This window comes from Larus michahellis, chromosome 9 (assembly GCF_964199755.1).
Source record: "Larus michahellis chromosome 9, bLarMic1.1, whole genome shotgun sequence".
NCBI lineage: Eukaryota > Metazoa > Chordata > Aves > Charadriiformes > Laridae > Larus > Larus michahellis.
Genome location: NC_133904.1, coordinates 1,614,654 through 1,635,489, shown reverse-complemented (window position 1 = coordinate 1,635,489; position 20,836 = coordinate 1,614,654). Strand labels below are relative to the sequence as shown.

General features: G+C 48.6%; 1 protein-coding gene across 8 annotated transcripts in view; it reads left to right on the top strand.

Annotated features, from left to right (window-relative positions):
• Window positions 1-3,239: 3,239 nt before the first annotated feature.
• The window catches only part of GLCE (glucuronic acid epimerase), a 60,161-nt gene continuing 42,564 nt past the window's right edge, over window positions 3,240-20,836 (top strand). For 2 of the 8 annotated variants that reach the window (XR_012588998.1, XM_074600529.1), the window contains exon 1: window positions 15,212-20,825. The gene's annotated coding sequence lies outside the window, so the exon portion shown is untranslated. Of the gene's footprint in view, window positions 3,366-3,660; window positions 3,729-3,930; window positions 4,125-4,150; window positions 4,188-14,413; window positions 14,989-15,211; window positions 20,826-20,836 lie in introns of those variants that run through there. The other 6 variants (XM_074600535.1, XM_074600530.1, XM_074600532.1 and 3 more) reach the window with 6 other exon arrangements.

Here is a 20,836-nt window from a genome sequence, read left to right as displayed (position 1 = left end):
ACAGCTTTCCCCCTTCAGCTCCGTGGAGTTTCGTGAGGTTACGAACCAAGCTAATATCTGATATATAGGGCTAATTCTGCCCCTGTTGAAGCCGATGGAAATGTTTCCATTGACGTCAGCGGGAGCAGGATTGATCTCCGCGCATGGACTATTTGTTCCTGAGGTTTTAAGAATTCATTTCCTCCTTCCATTGCCAGAGACAGATCGCAGCAGCGGAGGTAGAGGACTCGGCTAATAACCACACATTAATACATGAATCACCAGCTCGGAGCCCGGAGCGGGGGGAGGCGGAACGGAGAAGAACCGAGCTTGACGTCGGGCTGGCGGAAAGAAAGGATTTCGCAGACAGGGCGCAGCGGCTAATCTGGAACAAGATAATAATTGCAATGTAAATTTATAAATTATTTTTTTTTTCACCCTAGCATGCGAACCGCGTCTTTTAAGCTCTATTTAAATGCATTAGGGCAGAACGGGGCCGCTGCTGAAATCCCTTATCCCGTGCTGGAATAAGAGCACCTGCGGGATTTCTCTACAACGTTCACTTCGAGGACGCCCTTTGCTTTCGGAGAGACCCCTAACGGCGCTTAAGCAAGGCAGGAGAAGCCCATGTGCCGTCACGCCGGCCAGGGGCAAGCAGGAAGGGGCCTTGAAGTCGGTTTTTGTTTATTAGTTTTTAGTATTGCATTTTAATGAAGGAAACTGTCACTTTATTTATTCTCCCCCCTCATTTAACGATGCCTCCCGTACAGCGCTTCGAGAGCTTCTCACACGGAAGCGGCGAGATGTATTCCGCGCGACCTGCTACAGCCACCAAAGCGCGCGAAAGCGCGGGTGGGACGTGGAACTCGTCTGCCATGGCAATGCCTCGGCGCGGCTGGCTGCGCTGGCACGCTGCCTCTGCGCGCCAGGAGGAACGGCGGAAGGCAATAACCTTTCATTACTCTAAAATCTCCTCGCAGCTTACCCTATGATTTTGTTTTCACGGCGTGTGACAAATAAGACTAAGGACCAACTTAGACAAAGGAGTGGGGGTGTGGCGCGTGTTGATCGCCATGGAAACAGTCTTTGGGGCAAGCGAAAAGAATAATTCCTTTAAGACTATTCCTGCGCTGCAAAGCCACCAAAATCCCGCCGTTTGAGAGCCGCGGCAGACGACCTTCCCCAGCTCATGCCACAGAACCAAAGGGCAGCACCCAGTTCTGCACTTTTTACACACATTTTTGCCTACCTAAGTGCGTCCCAGTGACTCCCCGCCGAGTCCCAGCGCTGCCCGTTTCCCAGCCCTCGCACGCCGTGTGCTGGGGCTCCCCTGTGTTTGCACGGGAGAAGATAAGGCCGAAGGACGGTGCTTTGCAACCCCAGGGCGAGGTGGTGAAGGCGAGTCCTCGCCTCTAGGAAACACCTTCCCGCGTCTGCTAATGAGCAATGACAATAATGCTGCAATTAAGCCACTCGCTGAATGTCTTCTTACTCGGTTAATTTAAGATCAGTGGAAGGTCAACCCGCCATTTCCAGCCAGAGCTCCCTAAACCTGGATTTTAGCACAGGGAGTCACCAGTGGTATAAAAGACCTGGAGGCAGGTGGGCTTGGATGAGGTGCAGAACAAAACCAAGAAGAAATAGAAGGAAAATATTGTCTGGCTGTTAAAAAGGAGAGGGGAATTAGTCACCAACAACGCTGAGAAGGTAGAGGTTCTCAACACCTTCTTCACCTCCGCCTTTCCCAGCACTGTTGGGCCCCAGGCCTTGGGAAGAGCGATCCAGGCTGGTGCAATCTCAGCCCCGCCGCCAGTGAAGGAGGAGTTGGGATGCAAATCCTGACAACATCTGCCCGAGGGTGTTCAGGGAGCTGGTTGACGCTGTGAGGCCGCTCTCCATAGTCTTTGAGAAGTCGTGGAGATTAGGGGGACATCCCAGAAGACTGGAAGAAGGCTAATGTCACCCTCATCGACAAGACAGTCTTAAAGGAGGATCCAGGAGATTGCAGGCCCATGAATCTTAGTTCAGACCCCAGGAAAGCTATGGAGTGAATCCTCCCGGGGGCTATCACAAGTGAAGCACGTGATGGGGAAAAGCCAGCATGGATTCACCGAGGGCAAATTGTGCTTGACCAACCTGGTCGCCTTCTACGACTAAGTAACCTGCTCGGGTGACGAGGGGCGAGCAGGGGACGTCGTCTACCTGGGTTTCTCCAAGGCTTTCAATGGGGTTCCCCACCACCACCTCCCAGAGAAACTCATGCGTTACTTGAACACGCATTCAAGGTAATGCTTTAAACATCTCTGGGAAATCCCCTTAATTAGCATGCTCACTATTTACAAGTGGGTGTATGTTTTAGTATAATAATCTCCTCGGGCTCCTCTTGGACACACTCTTATCTCGACGCCATTCCACAGAGGACACATCTTGTCATCCCGTGCTTAGCTCAGAGACCGGGAGCGCGGTCCCTCTGCAGGATTTGCTCGCCTTCCATGAGCTCTCAGTACGGTAATCCTTCAATAATTCAATTTATTTGATCAGAGTTTCGGTTAATCGTTTCTACACCTCGTCCAGGTGGATGTGCAAGGGCACAACTAAGTTTAATTGTTTCTACATCTAGTCCAGGTGCAAAAGGCCCAATTAAGCTTTAATTTCAGGAGTGCAGCTGAAGTTCGATCCGAGTTATATTCCCATTTTATAGAAAGCGCTTATGCGACATTTTAACCGTGTTCTTTTGAAATCAACTTTACAGCAAAGGAGGCGATTTTTAGTAAAATTTAGTTCACGTAGCAAGCAATTACTTTGACTTCAAGGGAAAACGAGGCATAAAAAAAAAATAAAAATGTACAATAACATTTGTAAAAGGCGACGTTTTCGGGGACCGCGGCGCAGCTGCAGCCCAGCCCCGGCCGGGTCCCACCGGGAGAATTCCCGCCCCAGGCGGCGGGGGTGGCCGTCCCCGCCACGGCCTGCCCTGCCGCAGGAAGGCGCCGTCCTCCAAGACCGCCGAACCCGCCTCTAATTACATTAATCAAGCCCCAGCCCCGCGCCGACCGCTCCCACCCCGCAGCGCCCGCACCGCCCCCCGCCACGTGCGCGCTGCCGAGGGGCGGGGCGCGACGCAGCCAATAGGCAACGCCTCCCGCGCCCTGCAGGCCCGCCCCCCGCATCCCATTGGCCGACGGCGGGCCTCGCCCACACCCGCCGTTCTCGCGGGAAGTAGGGGCGGGGTCGCACAGCGCGCTCCCCCCCCACTATACCCCCCCACCCCCCCACCCCCCCCAGCCTCCGGCGTTGGGGTTCCGCCGCGGCCGCCGAGCGCTGCCGGTCACCGTGAGGCCTCGCCGCCCTCCCCGCCGGTCACCTATGTCGGCGGCACCGCGCAGGTAGGGGCGCGCCGGCGGTTGGAGCGGAGCGGGATGAGGTGAGGCCGTGGCTGAGGGGGAATGGAGCGGGGCCGGCACAGGGTGGATGGCATGGGAGGGGAGGGGCGGGAGCGGCCCCGCCGGTGCCCCCGGTGCAGCGAGCTCCTCCCGCCGCCGCCGCTCCCCGCCCCGCCGGCGCCGCTGTCACGGCGCGCCGCGCGCCCCGCGCCGCGCCCTCCCATTGGCCAGCCCCGCCGGCGCGCCCGGCCCCCCCCGCGCTCCCATTGGCGGCGCGGCGGGAAGGCGGGGCGCGGCGCGGCCCCTCCGTGCGCCCCCGCCTCCCCGGCGCTGGGGTTCCGCCGCCGGCCAGGCCCGCGCCGCCAGGTAGGGACCGGCCCGGCCTCCTCCGCCCCGCGGCGGCAGGCGCCCACTTCTTGCCCCCCGGGGAGCCTCTACGGAGGAGCCGCGGCCCCTCCTCAGGCGGCTCCCTCTGTTCTCAGCGGGCCGCCGGTAACGGCAGGCTCGGGGCTCTCCCCGCGGCGGGTTGTGTCATCCCGCGGCCGCTCGCGTGGGCTGGGGAGGGAGCCGGGGCCGGGCGGGCTCCCCGCCGTGGGGTGGGCGCGTAGCCCGCGTTGTGAGGTTTGGGGCTTCCCTCAGAGCCCGGTAGGGAAAATGCAGGAATAGGGGCTGTGGAACGCAGGGATCCGCGGAGGAGCCCTTTATTCCCCACCTGGTGGGTCCCAGTGCTGCGAGTCCTGCCGGGAAAAGCACCACTTGAAGGTGAACCGAATTCTGGAAGGAGTAATTGCGCTAATTGAGGCCTCCCCGTCCTGGTAAAACACGGTGTGTTTTGTCCAGGGGAGGCCGAGCTGCCTCCTTGGCCTCAGCGCCGCCGTGGGGTGTTTGCTGGTGGGACGGGAGGAGGTTTGTGTGCGGTGGGAAGAATAAGGAATGGTGTTTAATTGTGTCGTGCGACATGGCTTCTGCTGGGCTGGAGGGGTGCGAGGGTCTTCAGAGGTCGGCTCCTGGTGCAGAGCGAGATGCTGCTCACTCTGAATGTGGCGTACGGGGACAGGCCGAGGTGGCCTGGGCAGGAGCTGGGGCGTCCCTGGGGACGGGCCGAGGTGGCCTGGGTGGGAGCCGAGGTGTCCCCGCTGGGACGCGGCTGCTCTTCATCTCCGTCCAGGCGTTTTGTGTGCGTTTGTGTCTGCACCTGAGATGTTGAGGTATAACAAAGATGCTGTGAAGGCACTCGTCGGAAGGCCGAGATGCTGGGTCAGGCATTCGTAAAGCCGAACTCAACTTGGAGTATTTTCTTATTCTTTGTTTTTTCACTGGGGAGGTAAGGTGTGTTGGACTCTGTCAACACAAGCAAGCTCTGTTTCAAGCTCTGTTTCTCTCTTGTTTCAAGCAAGCTCTGAAACTACCGTACCAGCAAACGGCAGGTTTCCCTTCTCTGGAATTAGGGAAGTAACAACCACCTGTAAAATATCTACCTGAAGGATCCCCACGTGCTTCAAGGTAGCAGGTGTAAGGAGATGAAATCGGCTTTGTTAGGAAGGCTGCAGCTAAGTGGGGTTTGTGCTGGAGGTATGTTAGTACAGGAACAGTCACCCTCCTTAATGGGACTTAATTCAAAGAGATGTGGCCTATATGTGCTCTTTGTTTTGCCTCCTGGAATTCACACCCACTCGAACGGTGTGAAGAGGAGAAAACCTCATCAACATGCTCTCTGGGAAGGGGGAAATTAATGTCCATGGTTTTTTTGTAAGAGCTAGAATGAGTGCAAGTGAGTATTCGTATAATGAGGTCAGTACGTGCCAGGATCATACGTACTGTGTCTTCCTTCAAAATACAACGTGCGGATCAGCTGCTGCAGACCTTGCACGTGAAATGGTGGAAGATCTCTCATAATGAAAGAGATTTTGGGCACTTTATTGTAAGACGAAGTCATGAGAACACAAATATGACGTGCTTATGCTGTAGTTGCAGATAAGGCTGAGCGTCCATGAGCTATTCTGCTTCTGCCCGTTTTGAGAATCGTTAAGAAGGATGCGTGACAGTAGCATTACGATGCAAAGTTTCAGCTCATATATTCTGCCTTAAAGCAAAATTTTAATGTTGGAAAGGCAAATACCTGCAGCTTCCCAGGTAGCTGAAGAGGATCCATGTACATACAGGAGCGTGATCTTCCAGTTCTTCCACATGGTGCTTGTTGGCTTCAGGGGAATGCAGCACCTCAGACCCCAGAAGTGTAGGGTTTTGGAGTTGGTGGTTTGTTGGTTGGTTGTTGTTGGGTTTGTTTTTTTTTTTTTGTTACTGTTAGGAACTTGAGCGTTTTGGCTTGTTCCATTAGACACAGGAGTTGCCAGTAGTTAATAGTTCTCCTACTTAGAGCTGGCCACGCAAGAAAGGTTTTTAAGGACGCTATGTACCTCTAAACTTGGCCAGTTGTAACAAGCCTTAACAATATTTAACATATCTGCAGAGGCAGCTTGCCCTACTAAGGTGTTCTTTGGCATAGTTGTGAAATCTGGGTGAAATATTGCTCTCTCTTTATTTAAAGGCTTTGTTTTTCACTTCAGTGAACCGCTGACCCTTCTGATACAGTTGGTGATCAATAAATATAATTGAGGTCAAAGGCATCTCGGTTATCCAGGTGCTCTTTGTACCTTTTTAGAAAAGCGAATCCTTTCTTATCAGGATGTGGCGTAACTTCCGTGATTATTTTGGCAGCCCAGCTTGTGGAATGGCTTTTGACACTGTGCTCTAGTAAGGTAGAAAGACGTGCTTTAATAAGGAGATACTGGCACATGTCCCTTCAGGTGGTGCCTCGGGAAGTCCTTTAACTTTTCAGCAGGCAATAATGTCACTGCCTGCATTCGGGATGGTAGCAGTTCCTTCTTTTTTAATGATCAATAAAAGTGTCCTAAAGCACTGCCTGGACGAAGCCGCCCCTTTTGTATCACGCAGCGTGTTACACAGCTAAAAATTAGTAGGGACCTGAAATGATTAGTAACTGGCTGGTGGCCCAGAAAGAGGGAAAGCTGGGTCTGGCAGCATTTGACAGTAATTTTCTGTAAGACAAGTGTCCTTAGCTCTTTCATTGTCCAATTGATTCCTTAACAATAGCGCTCCCATTTGTAATGCTGAGTCTATAGTGCTACTCCAGCAGGGAAAACCGGAGGTGCGCTGGTCACAGGCAAGTGCGCGTGCTGCCGTAAACAGGAGGGCTGGGGCAACTGCTTCAGAGAAATAGGTAAAAGATGCTTTAAAAAAAAAAAACAAAACCCAAAAGCCCCCCAAAACAACATTCACCAGGAGTGGCAATGGTGACCCGCGGTACTGTTGTAACATGAGCAGGTGATCGTCAAAACTGCTGCTTTGTGGGTTTTTTGCCTAATGATGGTCTTTGGTGTTTTCTTCTTTCTTTCTGTTCAGGGTCTCTACTCCTTTGGTGAGAAAAGGGGAATAATAAGCGGAATTTCATTGAGTTTATATTTAAAGTAGCTTTCTTTCTCTGAACACTTAATTGAGCCGTAAGATTAAAAGGCATCTACTTGCGGTATTCCTTAAACTGGTTACTTCAGTACTCGGGTATGTTTTTAATGAACTAGCTTTCATGTCTGAGCCGCAGTCAAAACTTCAAGATCTAATTTCTGCTGGTTTTCAAAGCAAGTTGACTCATCAGTTTAACCTTGTGCTGCAGACCTAAAATGTCGGAAGATGTTCCCCTTTTTTACAATATTGCCATTTTTCCCCCTAATGCTGAAATGCTGATGCTCCTAAATAAAATTTGGGGAATAAACGCTTGTATTTAGGGACTATGTGCTCATGAAAGTGAACCTTGTGCAACTTTAGCTTTTCTGTAGTTACGCTGGATTTTTGCTTAGCGTTTCTAGCACAAAATGGAAATTCGCTTTCCTGTCAGCCCTTGCTATTTTCTTGACTCCCCCCTCCGTGCTCCACACTTGCAGCTTTTCCTCCTGTTGGTTTTTTTTCACCTCGTCTCTTCTTGGCATCCTTTTTCCTTCCTGCTCCTTCACAGTGTCTTGACGACGCTGGAACGTGGCATGTCCCCTCTGCGTGATGAGCGGGCTGCCGGCGTTTTCATCCCTCCTCGCCTTTGTGGCCACTGAACTTTGTGCCGTACTGGCCGCCCGAGCCGCAGGTGAGCCTCAGCCCTTGCTTTTGATCTGGGGGAAGCTGTGCGCAAACCTGCGGTGAGTTAGAAGGACTTTGAAATGATCTAGCTAATATTTAACAAAGTTTACTTGAAAACCACGCGTAGCTTCTCGGCTGTGTTTTAAATGTTAATATTGAATTTGAAATATTGGAGGTGACAGATAAAATGTATGGTAATGAGATCCTTCTAAAGAAAGCTCACTGCTAATTCCAAAGGAAATGAGCTTTTAATTAGTGTCTTATCTCAAGTATGCCACCTTTTCTTTTTTCCTCGTTCATATTGCTTGTATTATTAGAGTTAAAGATCAGCTGGTGTCCCCTGATATTGGAACCAGTTGGCTGGTGTCACTTTAGAAAATCTGATTTACAGACTCCTGATTACATGTACAATATAAATTGGTTTGGCCAGGAGCTGGAATGTATTGTTGTGTAAATCCGCGCTTTTGGAACCGAAGATGTTCAGGGAATACCCATGCCGCTGCCTGTGCAGTAGCTACTGTATAGATCGAGAGTTTGGAGCACTGGATCCCAGCTCATTCAGGAATGATATATTCCCCATTTCATTGTAAGGAAAACCTTGACCCAGAATTTTCTGAAGCAACTGTAATTACTAAGCAGTAAGGTTAGCCACTCAAAAAAACCCCAACCCAAACAACCAAAAAAACAAACAAACAAAAAACCCCCAAAAACAAGCAACGAAGAACTAAAACCCTTTTAGCTTGAGCTTTAAAATGTATCTCCTGCTGACCTTGGTCAGGTTAAGAACTGTAAGTTTTATGTCTGATTACGGTTCTTTTCAAATGGGTTTTCCACGGCAATATTAGCTGAAGAATATGGGAAATAGCAGGTAAAGTTTTTATACTTCAACAAGTGTGCATGTGGTTTGGATCCAGATGGAGAGATGTGCCGAGATGATTTGGATTACGGAGTCCAGCCTACCTAACGGAGCTCACTTGAGCCAGGGATTTCCATGTCTTGCGGGGGCCGAGGTCTCAGGGTTGTCCCCTGGAGAAGGTGCTGGGGAGGTGACATGGTCCAGTGAGCGCTCGGCAAGTGGGAATGGTGGTGACCCGCCTTTGCTGGGGTGTAGGGCTAATGCACAGACCCACGGAAAAGCAAGAGGAGGGAAAACTGGAGTGAGCGAGCGTAAAATGAGCTTGACTTGGCGGTGGAGCACTTCATCTTCTCCTACCTAGCGTGAACGAGGAAGGTTAACGCCTGGTTTAGCTTCTAAAGTGGCTTCAGTCAAGCTCAGTGTTCTCTGTACTGCTTCTTGCTTTGAAAAACGAAGTCTATTCCAGAGGATTAGAGCTTTTTTTGTGTCCCTTGTAGGGTGCTTGGGAGTTTAGTTTAGGCTGTGTGTTTCAGCGAGAAGCCTCCTGAACAGGCAGGTTGGACAGGAGCGTCCCCGAGCTGGTCTCGCACGGGAAACGGGGGCTGTTGGTGCGTTTCTTTTCCTCTCTTTAATTGCATTAAGGGCTGCAGGAAATTCCAGAAAGTTTTGAAATAGAAGCAGTTTATCAGGAGCTCCCAGAGCCAGTGAGGCTGCAGGGCTTCCCTTGGAAGTGCAAACTCAGGATCTTTGTTTGCGCTTCTCAGTCTTGGAGATACCAAAGGTTGAACTCGCCTTCAGTAAACGTGTCTGGGGCTTGAAAAGGCAGTTTTGTTCCTCTTAAACTGGCTTCCATGTTGAAAGTTAAATGACTTCCCCGTTTCTTCCTGGGTGTGGTTTTCCTGAAGAAGTATTTTTGCTGTTTTCCTTCTCTTAGAGAAAAAAGGAAGTCTAAATCTGAACAGAATGAGCTGCTTTTACCAGTTATTATATTTAATGAATATTTGAATTTCCCATAGGAATCTTCTCAACAATACCAAAAGATACCAATTAATTCCTGCAAAAAAAAAAAAAAAGCTTGAAGAATTAAAAAATTGTTTCTAGGGGTCAGTCGAGATGGGTGAATGCCACCCACGCTTCCTACCCTGCTTCGTTAGCAGCCCATTAGCTTGGCTGCAGGCGTTCAGCGCCATCCTGGCGGCAAAGGTAGCTGCGGCAAGAAAATCATCCTTAAAAATCATGCCCTACAAGTGCAGTTCTTGTTGCTTACGGTGGGATACATTCCCACGAAGGACCTGAGGCTTCCGGATCTGCAGGCTTCCTAACCTCCCCAGGGCGTATCTCCATTTCATTTTTGAGAGCTTGTGGTATTTGCCGCGTTTTAAAATAGAGCTGAGTTGTTTAAATGGACCCGAAGGGTATCCAGTCAGGTAACCGTCACACAATATCTGATTTCATTTTTTTATTCATATTTTCTCTGAAAAGCTGTTGGATTGCCCCGTGTAGTTTGATGTTATACGAGATGGCTAGGTATTGTTTTGACTGACTAAGAAATAATGGATGGCTGCTGGCTTAATTTTCTTTCTAATGATTTGTTTTCAGCCGCGTTTGAGCAGGTGTAAGGGTTGTTAAATTGCTTATTGAGCTGGCTGTTTAAGAGCATGGTTTGCGTGTGTGACCAGTCGTCGTAAGCGGGGTTAGTGAGCTGACCTGAGTGTGTTTGGTGGCTGAGGGTCTCAAGACTTCAGAGAGAGAAGATGTCACACGTCTGCAGAAACTTCTCTCGCATTAACATACATTTCTGAAAATAGGGTTCTGGCTTGTGGTTTGAAGGCGAGGGGACTTTGAAAATACTTTTTTTTTTTTGGTCTGCGCCCATTTGATTTACGTTTCTGCTCTTTGATAAGCAGAAAACTTTTCCTTGAGCGTATATTGTTAAAAATGTTGACTTTGATTTTTGGGAAGTTGAACCGTGGCTTCAAGATGTATTTATTCATCAAGCTCTCCTGTTCACAAAGGTACCTGAACACCAAGTTGGGTACAGAAGGCAGCTGCTTATGTTGTCTTAGCTGATTTTCTTAAGTTCTTTTAAAAAAATAACATTGTGTTAACTGTACTGTGTATCTCAAGCTGAAGGACTAATCGGCTCTTGCCGTCCCTGCTGTTTAATGTAGGCTTTCTTAAAAACCCTAAGAAGCTTTCCTCTCCTCCTAGGGCTTTCAGATGTCTCTCTCCCTAATGATAAATGTCAACAAATGAGATCAGAGCATCTTCTGCTGCAGTAAGGGGGAAGTCGTTTACTCAGTGTGGGGTGGTTTGATTTTTTTTTTTTTTTGATAAACTGTTTCTCCACGTAGCTGAGGAACCAAAATAGGTCACATACTTCATACCGCAAAGGCGGCAAGCGTTTTGGTGATGCGCGGTTGCCAGCGGGCTCCACTGGTGCTCTGGGACCGTCTGGTTTTACTGGAAGGGAAAATGAGGAAAACGAAGGATGAGGCATCTGTGGGAGATGAAGATGCTGAGTATAATTAGAGTTGTGATACTCTTTTTCTTTTTTATTTTAATCTCCTCTTAAATAGAGCTGTGCACCTCTATTTCACGTTATAACTGGTTTTGAGTAGGTTTTTTTCCCTTGCCCACACGATGAATTTGCACCGGAGCTGCCATATGGAAGGTGAATTTAGATAAAATCTCTGTTATATGCCAATCCCACAACTGAGGTGCTGGAGATCTGCATGCTTTGTACAATGACAGCCACCTTCCTCCACAGCTTACTGGGTTCTGCTATATTTTTCGTGCACTGAGTATTCTTCCAGAAAAATCTGCATTTCCCAGGAAGTTTAAACTGTCAGAAAAGCTGCTCGCTTTTGGGTAGGTGGGAGGAACAGCTTCATCCTGCTCAGCCATATGTTAGTGGTAACTTAAAGCCAGCGGGGCTTTAGAATTAGAAGAGGGTAAGAATTCGGTCACCCCCACAGGCCGGACAGCCCAGGACCCCCAGCTCTCGGTGTGTGGTGTTACACCTCTACCGCTGCCATTTCGCTTGCAAAAATGCTTCTCGACGCCTGTGGCCTCGCAAGCACCAGGCTGTTTCTCACCCCGAACACGCTGCCTTTGCCCCAGCGAGGATGGCCCTGCCACCAGCTCCTGGGCTTGTGTTCCAGCCGCTCTGCTTGGAAGCCTGTCCCTCGCATCACAGGAGCATTGCAGCCAAGGGATGTGGTGTTTGTCTCCTTTTAAGCTATTATTTTCAGCGTCTCCCTGGGCAGACAATGAGCTTTCTGCAAACCACCGCTCTGTAGCTGAAACTTCAAGTACCTCCAGTGGGTCAGTGCGTGCCACCGATGCCGTGCTCAGCCGGACTGTAGCACTTCTGTTGGAAACCTGATGGAGGTAACTGGACCTTGGCACTGGGAGGCTTGGCAAAGATGACCAAGGGACTGGAGCGTCTCTGTGCTGAGGAAAGGCTGGGAGCCCTGGGGCCTGGAGAAGAGCAGGCTGAGAGGGGATCTCACCAATGCTCATCAATAGCTAAAGGGGGGGTGTCAGGAGGATGGGGCCAGGGTGTTCTCAGTGGTGCCCAGCGACAGGACGAGGGGTAACGGGCACAAACTTGCCCATGGGAAGTTCCATCTCAACACGAGGAGGAACTTCTTTGCTGTGAGGGTGGCAGAGCCCTGGCACAGGCTGCCCAGAGAGGTGGGGGAGTCTCTGTCTCTGGAGACATCCCAACCCCGCCTGGAGGCGTTCCTGTGCCACCTGCTGTGGGTGACCCTGCTCTGGCAGGGGGTGGGACTGGGTGATCTCCAGAGGGCCCTTCCGACCCCTGGGATTCGGTGAGTCGTGAGCCCCCCAGCAGCAGAGCGTGGCCTCAGCGCAGGTTCTGCAGCAGCTTGCCGTGAAACCCCTGCTCGACGCGCAGCACCTTCCCACCTCCCTCGGCACCGCCGTAATTCCTCGCTTGGACGCCTGCGCGCAGCGAATCCTAGGTGGCCAAGCAAAGTAGGTCAGTTATTTTTAAGTGTTATGATTAATTTATAAATGCCATCATTGTGTAGAGGTAAGGTAGATCTGAATACTCAGTCTTACGTGATGGGTGGCTGTTTGCAACAGCAAACTGGCGCTTTTCAATAGACAAACACTTTTGTGTGGCAGAGCTAGAAGTAAGTGGAAAGGATTATTTTTAAGCTTTAAGCTTTGCATGTCTGAAGATTTTTCTTTAACATGAAATGGTTTTAGAACAGAAAAATCTTCCGTGGTATGTAATGCTTCCAAAACCCTTGGCAGATGGGTAACTTTGTTTCCAAACATCAAATGTTTTAGCTGTTTAATGCCTGTTTTTAAGCATGAACAGCACTCCCGGAGAATGTTCATATTAAGCCTGCCGGGAATTAGACTTTTAAAAGAACTGTTGCTATTATGTTATCACAAAACCCGAAGAATTATGGAAAACTTAACGCAACACTTGGTTGCCTTTGCATAATATACAAAACAACATCACAGTGGAAAAAAGAGGGGAAGTACACTCATGCCCCGGTGTGTGACCCTCTGTAGTTACTGGAAGGTGTATATTTGCTTAATTCTGGGAGGGAAATGGCTTTATATGAAAATAAACTGCGCACACACACAAACACGTTTTTGCTGTGGGGTACCAAAACCCTTCAACGCTCAGTGGTGGGAGTGAGATCAGCCCCGTGCTGAGAGGTGAGAAAAGGTGTGCTTTTGGGTTTAACGTCTGCCACATGCTTCCCCTGATAGTCACGGGTCTTATTTCCAGTAGAGGTTTCAATTGAGGGCTTTTTTATCCCTGACTGCGTAGTTTATTACCGCTCTGGACAGGAGGCTATGGATCCCTATTGGTCTAGCATGGAGAAAGCTAGTCGCAATACACATCTGGTCCTTAAACGCCTAGTTGATCTTTGAACTACATCTAGAAGTAAATATTTGGTGCCTTATATCTTACAGAAGTATTGCGTATATAGAAGGTGAATTTCTTCTTAAACTCTAAGGGGAGAGGGTCACGAAGCCGAGAATTACAGTGAGCACCAGCAGTGAAGGTTAGGCTTTAGACAAAGGATTTTGCATAGTTCTGAGTTTTCTTGGAAAGGGACGTCTTGGCAGCGGCATTCAGAAACAGTAAAGTATTCTTGGTATTTGTGGACTGTAAAATTTATGGAGTAATAGATATGCAAATGGGCTGCCACAACACTGCAGGCTGTATAGTAATGCGTAAGTGTGACACGTTCTTTAGCTATTTGCAAAAATTGTCTTTCTTGCAGGCGTGAGATTTATCAGGTTCTCACCTTTTTAAAGATATAATTCTCAAGTCTCTTACCTAAATACATTTTTTAAAATTTTTTTTGTTACATTTTATGGTATCGGTGGCATGAAAAAATGAGAGCTTATGGATCATTCGCAGAACCGCCACGTTTTGATGGCCCTTTTTCACGTTCAGAAGACTTAAGGTGATGCTGTGTTTCTCTGCCACTTACTAAATTGCTTTGTCTCCTGACATGTGTGTTTATAAAAAAGGGCACAGTATCAGGAGGTCAGAAGCTGATCTATTCTGTGCCTGGCAAACCTGGCTCCAGTTTACTCTCGGCATTTGCCAGGGGTGCAGCGCTCGCAGGCTGCGTGTTCTTGTGATGCTGGAGCAGCACATGTTGACCCTTGTCAGTCACGCGCTCTGATTTTTGCCTTAAATCCATCTGTGTCATCCTAAAAAACCTGTCTTACATCTAAGTTTTTAAACCTATGTAAATGAAAAAATACGACTGTCAATCTTGCCCCTTTTTATAGTGCGTGTAAACACTGGTGTTTTCCCTGGCATGGGTTATATAGCGTGCGGTTCTCAGCCCACGTGTTCTATCCTGTGCACAATCCAGGGTGCAGAGCTCATTGCATTTGCTTGGAGATGTGGGCTGTAACTGGAGGCTTAATCCCTGCTGCCACAGCTACTTTAAAATGATGCTCTGTGCGAGAGTGTTTCTTGCTCCAGAAAGACCATTCACCAGTAAATCTTCTTTTTTTTCCCCACATTTGAGACTGGTCCTACTGGTTTCAGTCCTTACGTTTGGTTTCCGTTTGAGCAAATGGAGGTTATCTTGCCGAGATACGACTTGGAATGCTCTGTGCTTTAATACTCATGGGATTGGTAACAAGTTCCCTGCCTGATTGACAGTGAATTTCAAATTTTGCTGCTATAAACTTGGCCACTTCTCCAAGAAGATTTAAGCTTCCTTTGCAAAATGTTGCAGCATAGAAAATACCTAAGGAGAGGCTTGGCTTGACATGCGACATGGCGTTCTCCTTATTTTAACAGCCGCCGTGACTGACGGTAGTGCACATCTCCCCTTAGACAGTTCCCCAAGGTGGACGGACTCCTCGGGGAGCGGAGTGGGGTTTCTTATCCTCTGGTCTGGGCTGCCAAAGCAAACCCACCCAAGCCCAGTGCGGACCCTTCCAAACAGGAGTTGGCAGCAGAGGCGTTTGCTGTGGCTGGAGGAGAGCCCGAAGTTACACCTTGGATGGAGCGTGCTGCGTTTCCTTGGAAGAAAAATGGCCAAACTCGCTTGTTCTGCTGCACGGAGGAGCTGGCAGAGCCATCCCCACGCCCTGCGCACGGTGGGTCTCTTCTCTCTTGGCATCCGAGTGCCCTCTGCTGGCACTCGCTCCTGCTTCCAGGGATGGAGCTTGGTCTGTGGATTTGATGTCACTTCTGTGCATCGCAAACCCCATCCCCTCGGGATGATTCGGTCCCCTTGGTACCCCAGGATGATTCGATCCCCTTGATATCCCAGGACAGCTAGCCCTCCTGCTATTCGCCATCATTTCTTATGGGACACGCTTAAAAAAATATGTGTATTCCCCCGTTCTGCATTGCAAGCTTACTGTTGGTCTAGCTGGGGAGCAGGGGTCTGCGCGGAACCAGCGGGGGCTGCGTGGGGGAGGCTCGCGAGGCTGCCGAGGATGAAAAACGAGACGCCGCTAAAACCAGCGCAGCTGGGAGGGCGAAGCTGAGGATGGTGCGGCTGTTCTGCAGAGGTTTCCCCTGCTCGGGGACCTGCGGGAGCTGCTTCTCCACCTCGGTGACTGGAGCCAGGCAGGTCCTTTGCATTTATCCCAGAACTGTCTCCAAAATAATTTAGTCTGAGCATATTTTTTTTTGTAGTCTTATTTTTTTCATAACCCAACAGGGTAGATCAGTCTTAAATGGGCACTAAATGGACACTACTTTTTTTTTTTTTTTTTTTACTCTAAATAACCTCTTTGCACTACGTTGCAGTCGGCGCAACCAGCTGTGTTGGGATTGAACGCTTGGGAAGGATGGTTTTCCTGCCTCGATGGCTCAAATTGAGGGACTTGGGGCAACAGCCGGCGCCTGGTTTAGTTGGGTTTAACCCCGTGGGCTTGAGTCAGGCCGGATCCTCTTTCTGTGGGACCAGAAGTTCCCCTCTCACCAGGAACAGAGATGGGTAAAGTTGAACACTGGCGAAAATCCGAGTTGAACACAAATTGGCTACTGAAGTGAATATTGATTACTTTTTTTTAAAGTATTTGGCGGGGTGGTGGTGGTGGTACAGTATTAGTGCAGCTTTGTTGCATGTGGGTTCAGACAATTAAGAACCCCACGTCCGCTTTGAATATTTCATGAATATGCATGCTGTCCTCCTACTGAGGAGTTAATTGGGTGCTCTCACTTTAACCACCTTATTCCAATTGAAAAGCGCTCTCAGTGAATGACGGATGGCGGTGTGAAGCTCCGGGTGTTCGGCGCGCTGGCAGTAGGCTGCTGCGCCTGCACCTTTTCTCCTCTGCCCGCTTCCCGCAGGCTGATGCCAACCTTAAACCCGGGAGTCCCCGCTGGCCTTTGGCATCTCAGGGGAGATATCGGGTTGCAGCTTCCACCATGCTCGTCTGACTGTCCGTACCATCGTCCTGTGCAGCTGGGAGGGTCTGGAAAAAGCATCTGTCCCTTTCCCGTGGATGGGCACGAGACATTAAGAGGAGCCGCGTTGATCACAGGCGTTGTACGAGAGCAGGAATCTTGGGGTTTCTGGCCACATCAGATGCCTGATCTGAACTGGGTAACTTGAACCCGTCGGATTCTTGACTCAGATGGGAAAATATTAAAATGCAGCTGAGAGAAGGAATTGTGTGTCCTGCCTGTGCCTGTAGATGTGGCTCAGTGTCAGAAATGTGCAACAGCTGGAAGCAGAGTAGGGATTTTTTTTCTCTTAATCTTGGGCTTTAGAAACAACAAATTCTGTTTTATAGATCACTGAAGTAAAATATGAGGTCTTACTCTTCTGCCTGATAGAAACGAGATGAAATCCTCCTATCTGGGCATGAAGAGAAAATGTTATTTTTATGGATTCCTGAGAGTAATGTGGACAAAATCAGTTAAACTAGCTTTGGACCTTGTCTTTGGAATGTATCCTGAGGGCCTTAGGATGAGGTCCTCTGGCTTCTTCTGCAAGTCCTTCTTGGGGGGCCTGAGTACTTGTCTCCTCTGTAGCTTTCCTTAGCCCGTCCCCTCTCCGGTTAGCTTTGCCTGCAGTCCAGACGTTCATTATCAGAGACGGAAAAGTCTTATTCTTTCATGTGAGGCTCTTAAAACTGTGTACAATAGCTGGAGTGACGCCGTTGCCCAACCTTATCCTGCTACTGGAAGGGCTGCGCCTCCTGAGGCAAGCTGTGGGCAGTGACAAGTAGTCCTTTTTTCTCTCTTTTTAAAAAAAAAAAAAAAGTCAATTTAATGATTTAAAAAAATTTAATTAAAAAAAAAAATCATCGCAAGTCCTTGCTGTTTGAATTGCCCTTTAGGGTATTGCATTCCCACGGTGTTTTAGAAGCGTCAGCCTGTATCTAGAAACAGGATTTCAACTTCAGTCGGGAGTTTGGAATTGTGTAAAATCTGTGTGCTTGGCTGTTTGTTTTGCCGTTCTGCGACTGGCACGTACCTATTGCTGTAACCCAGCAAGTTGTTAACACCTTATCTGATAATGCTGCTGTGGCTGTGCCGAAAGTGCAGGTTGCGAGCAAAGGCTTCTAATCGCCAGGTACGCGTATTAATGACTTAGCAAACCCTGCTGGCATCTCTATGATTTCCGAAATACAATAAAAAGGGATCCAAAGCTTCATCTCGGGGCTGAAGCTGAGTTTGGAGAAGTGACGCTGAGTGGAGGGAGGCTTAAAACGAAGCAGATGGCTGGGAGCAGAGAGCAAAAACTTGTCTCTCCTGTTGGTTAGAAATCTTTCATTTTGTGCCTGTACCCGGAAAAGCCCTCGGTAACCGTGCAGCTGCGCATATGTGAATTTTTTTCCTTCAACCTGCAAGTCAACAGATTTTCTGTTGAGGTGCCCCCTGAGGAAGCCGACACGTTGGGCTGCTGCTTCCAACCTGGCTTTGGGCCCCTCTGGAGGGAAACCAGCCGCTCTCCATCCCTTGGGGCCGCCTTAAGTGTCACTTGTGCCTTCTCCTGCTGGGTTCCTGTCCCTCCAGGAACCCTCCACCTACAGCCGTCCTGGTGGAGCTGGCTGAATGTCTCACTGCGGTGGGATCCCCCATCCCTCTTTCCGAAGGTCCCCCCGGGGATTTCTGTGCTCGTGGAGCGCTGCCCTCCTCCAGCCTCCGCCGCAGGCTGTTTGCAGGAGCCGCCTCTCGCTTTGGGAGGGAAAGGGGGGTTTCCCCCTGCCCGGCTGCTCCGGGCGCAGCCTCAGGAATCTCCCGGGTTTATTTCCAGGCTCTGCAGCTGGTCTTTCCGCAAGCCAGGAGCAGAGAGAAACCCGGCTTGGCTGGATTGACTCTCCTGACCGTGTCCAAGCTGTTGCAGAGATGCTCCGTGTTTATTCTCTGCTGACCCGTTGTAACCAAGCCGCCCAGGACCACAACGGTTTCTGGAATTTTACCAGTATTTTAAAGGCAATTTCTCCTCGATGAAGAGGTGCTAAGATATTTCTGCTGCCTATGTTGAAAAATAGAAGGAATGTGCAAATCCAAAGTGTCAATGTGTCTTGTGCCTTCCAAGTCAAACATGTTGATTACTTTTAAAACTTGTTAGTCAGACACAAGGTAAAGGATTTGTCTGGGCAGAATCTTCTAGACAGGTTTGATCTGGGCAGGAATAGAATTTCTGCAGTGCCGGCTGGTTTTTCTCCAGTTAGGGCTGGTTGGAAATTGCGCAAAGGCGCAGCCCTGTTGAGGGAAATTTTGGGGACCTTTGGCAGTAGGCTGGAGTTTGGGAGAAAGAAGCCACAGTGTATGGAAAAGAGCCCATTCACTCCCAGATAGAAATATTGCCAAAAAGAGGTATTAAAAATCCAGCCCTTAGGAAGTGACTGCAGAGCATCCCAAGCCATCATCTTCTTGGTGTGGGACACGTAGCCCGTGTGTTGGCACCACCCTTCGTGTCCGTTGGACTGCCTCGGATGAAAATATCACTGTTTTCTCCTGGTGAAATCTTGTATTTTTTCTCTGGGAGTTGTTCCCGTATGACCAGAGTGCAAAACGGGGGAGTTCTCGCTCTGCCACTTGAAGGCAGTAGGGCGAACTCTTAAATAATGAAAATAAATCTCTTGGGGGAGCCAAGCGAAGGGCTTTTTGGTAGATGTTACGTGAACGTACCGCGCGGTCTTTAAAAATCCATGTTTTGTGTAGCGGGGTTCTCGTCTTCTGCAACCTGGCTGGAAGGGAAATACACGCGGTGCTTTGCTGGTCGGGTTTTGGCTTTGTTTGCTTCAGTTTATAAATAAGTGCCAAGAAAATGAGTATTTTGTTGTAAAGATGTTTTCAAGGCCACGTATTTATTTTTTAAAAGAGAATCAGGGAAGACAAGCTGACAATTTAATGGTGCATGATGCACTAATAAAAATGTCTGTGCGGTTGCGTTTAATCCTTGAAAGGAGAGAAAAGAAACAGAGCAGTTATCAGCATTCAAAAGGCAAGACGCAGGCTTAAACGTATGCAAAGCCTTGGAGAGGGACTGAAGAAACGTAGTGGTACGTTGCAGAAAGCTTCTGACAGGCACATCACATCTTTGAAAGTAAGATTTGAATTATTAGAGCTGCCTTTGTTTATTAAATTGAGCCTCCAGCGAGAGGATTATAGGGAGAAACACCATGCAGGCTCAAGTTGCTTTGGCATCCATTTTAATGGGTGATTAAAATTTACTTTCTTGAGCTAATTCGGGAAGAGAATTCAAATAGATTTTTATTTTTTTTTAAAGATCCAGGTGTGTATTAGATACCTAAAGAAATAGACTCCAAGTGCCCGAATAAGCCTCCTTTTATGGACTCCAGTTTGCTTTTAGCGACGGGTAATCCTTTTAAAACAAGACTTCTTGAAGGCAAACTCCAACAGAAGAGTTTTTGTTTAATTTTAAATTGGGAATGCGAGGGAAGGATGCGGAGAGCTAATAAGAGAGTAATTATACAGGCTATTGCCAAGTTGAGGAAGGGCAGAGACCATTAAAATGCCATTTTAGGAGCTAATTATATGGTGTTTCGAGTCGATGCCCATGTCCTGATTTCTGTTTCATCCACGTATAGCGTGTATTTAGGATGCTGTGTTCATGACATCTAATTTCTATTTTGAGGAACTTTAGGCCACTGTATTATGAAATACTGTAAAAAAAAAAAAAAAAAAAAAAAAATCTCCCAGCCTCCATAGGGTTTGTGCCTGTTGGATTTGATTAGGGAACATGCAAAAGCAATAAAGGAGATGGAAAAACCTTAGCAAATATTTTTGGGACCGGCGCACATACCATAAATAAAGCGTTGCAGTGGAATTTGGTTAGTTAAATCTCTTCTGAAGCTCATTTAATAATTCCAGAGCCTCTGCTACTGCTCGGATGTAGCCAGCTGTAATTTGTTTCGAGGTTAGTCTTTGACTTCTGTTTTATTAGTTTTTCAGTTGATATTCTTCCACTTGTGCAGCTTCTCAAGTGAAACTACATAATGGTTTAGCTAAAACTGGGAGCCTTTAGATAGGGGCTTTAAATTGGAATTCTTCAGAAAGGTTTAATGAAAGCTCGGCGTGAGGCAGATGTCAGGATTTACTCCTCGGCCGGGCAGGATTGCGGTGGGCAGAGCAGATTAGGCTCCTTTGCAGTTGATGTGCTGCCTGGAGGAAGTGACATTTATGCTCTTGATCCTTCAGTGATTCTGCATGTCAGGAGCTGAGCCTTGAAATTCGTCAGCAGTGCTGTCTTAAGAGCAGGCAGGACTGAATAAGAGGATTTTTACAGATAGAGGGGGGAAAAAATTCCACTCCGATGGCTGTTGCAGATCCTTAAGTACTTCAATTTTTCCTTTTTTTTCTTTCTTTTTTTTTTTTTTCTCTCCACATCTCCCCTGTAGGAAATCGGAGAGGGAAAACACTTCAACTCACCAACCGATACATTTTTGAAGTTGAAAAAGCTGAGATGCGCTAGAATTCAGAGACCTCCCTTTGCTTAAAGGTAAGAAAAAG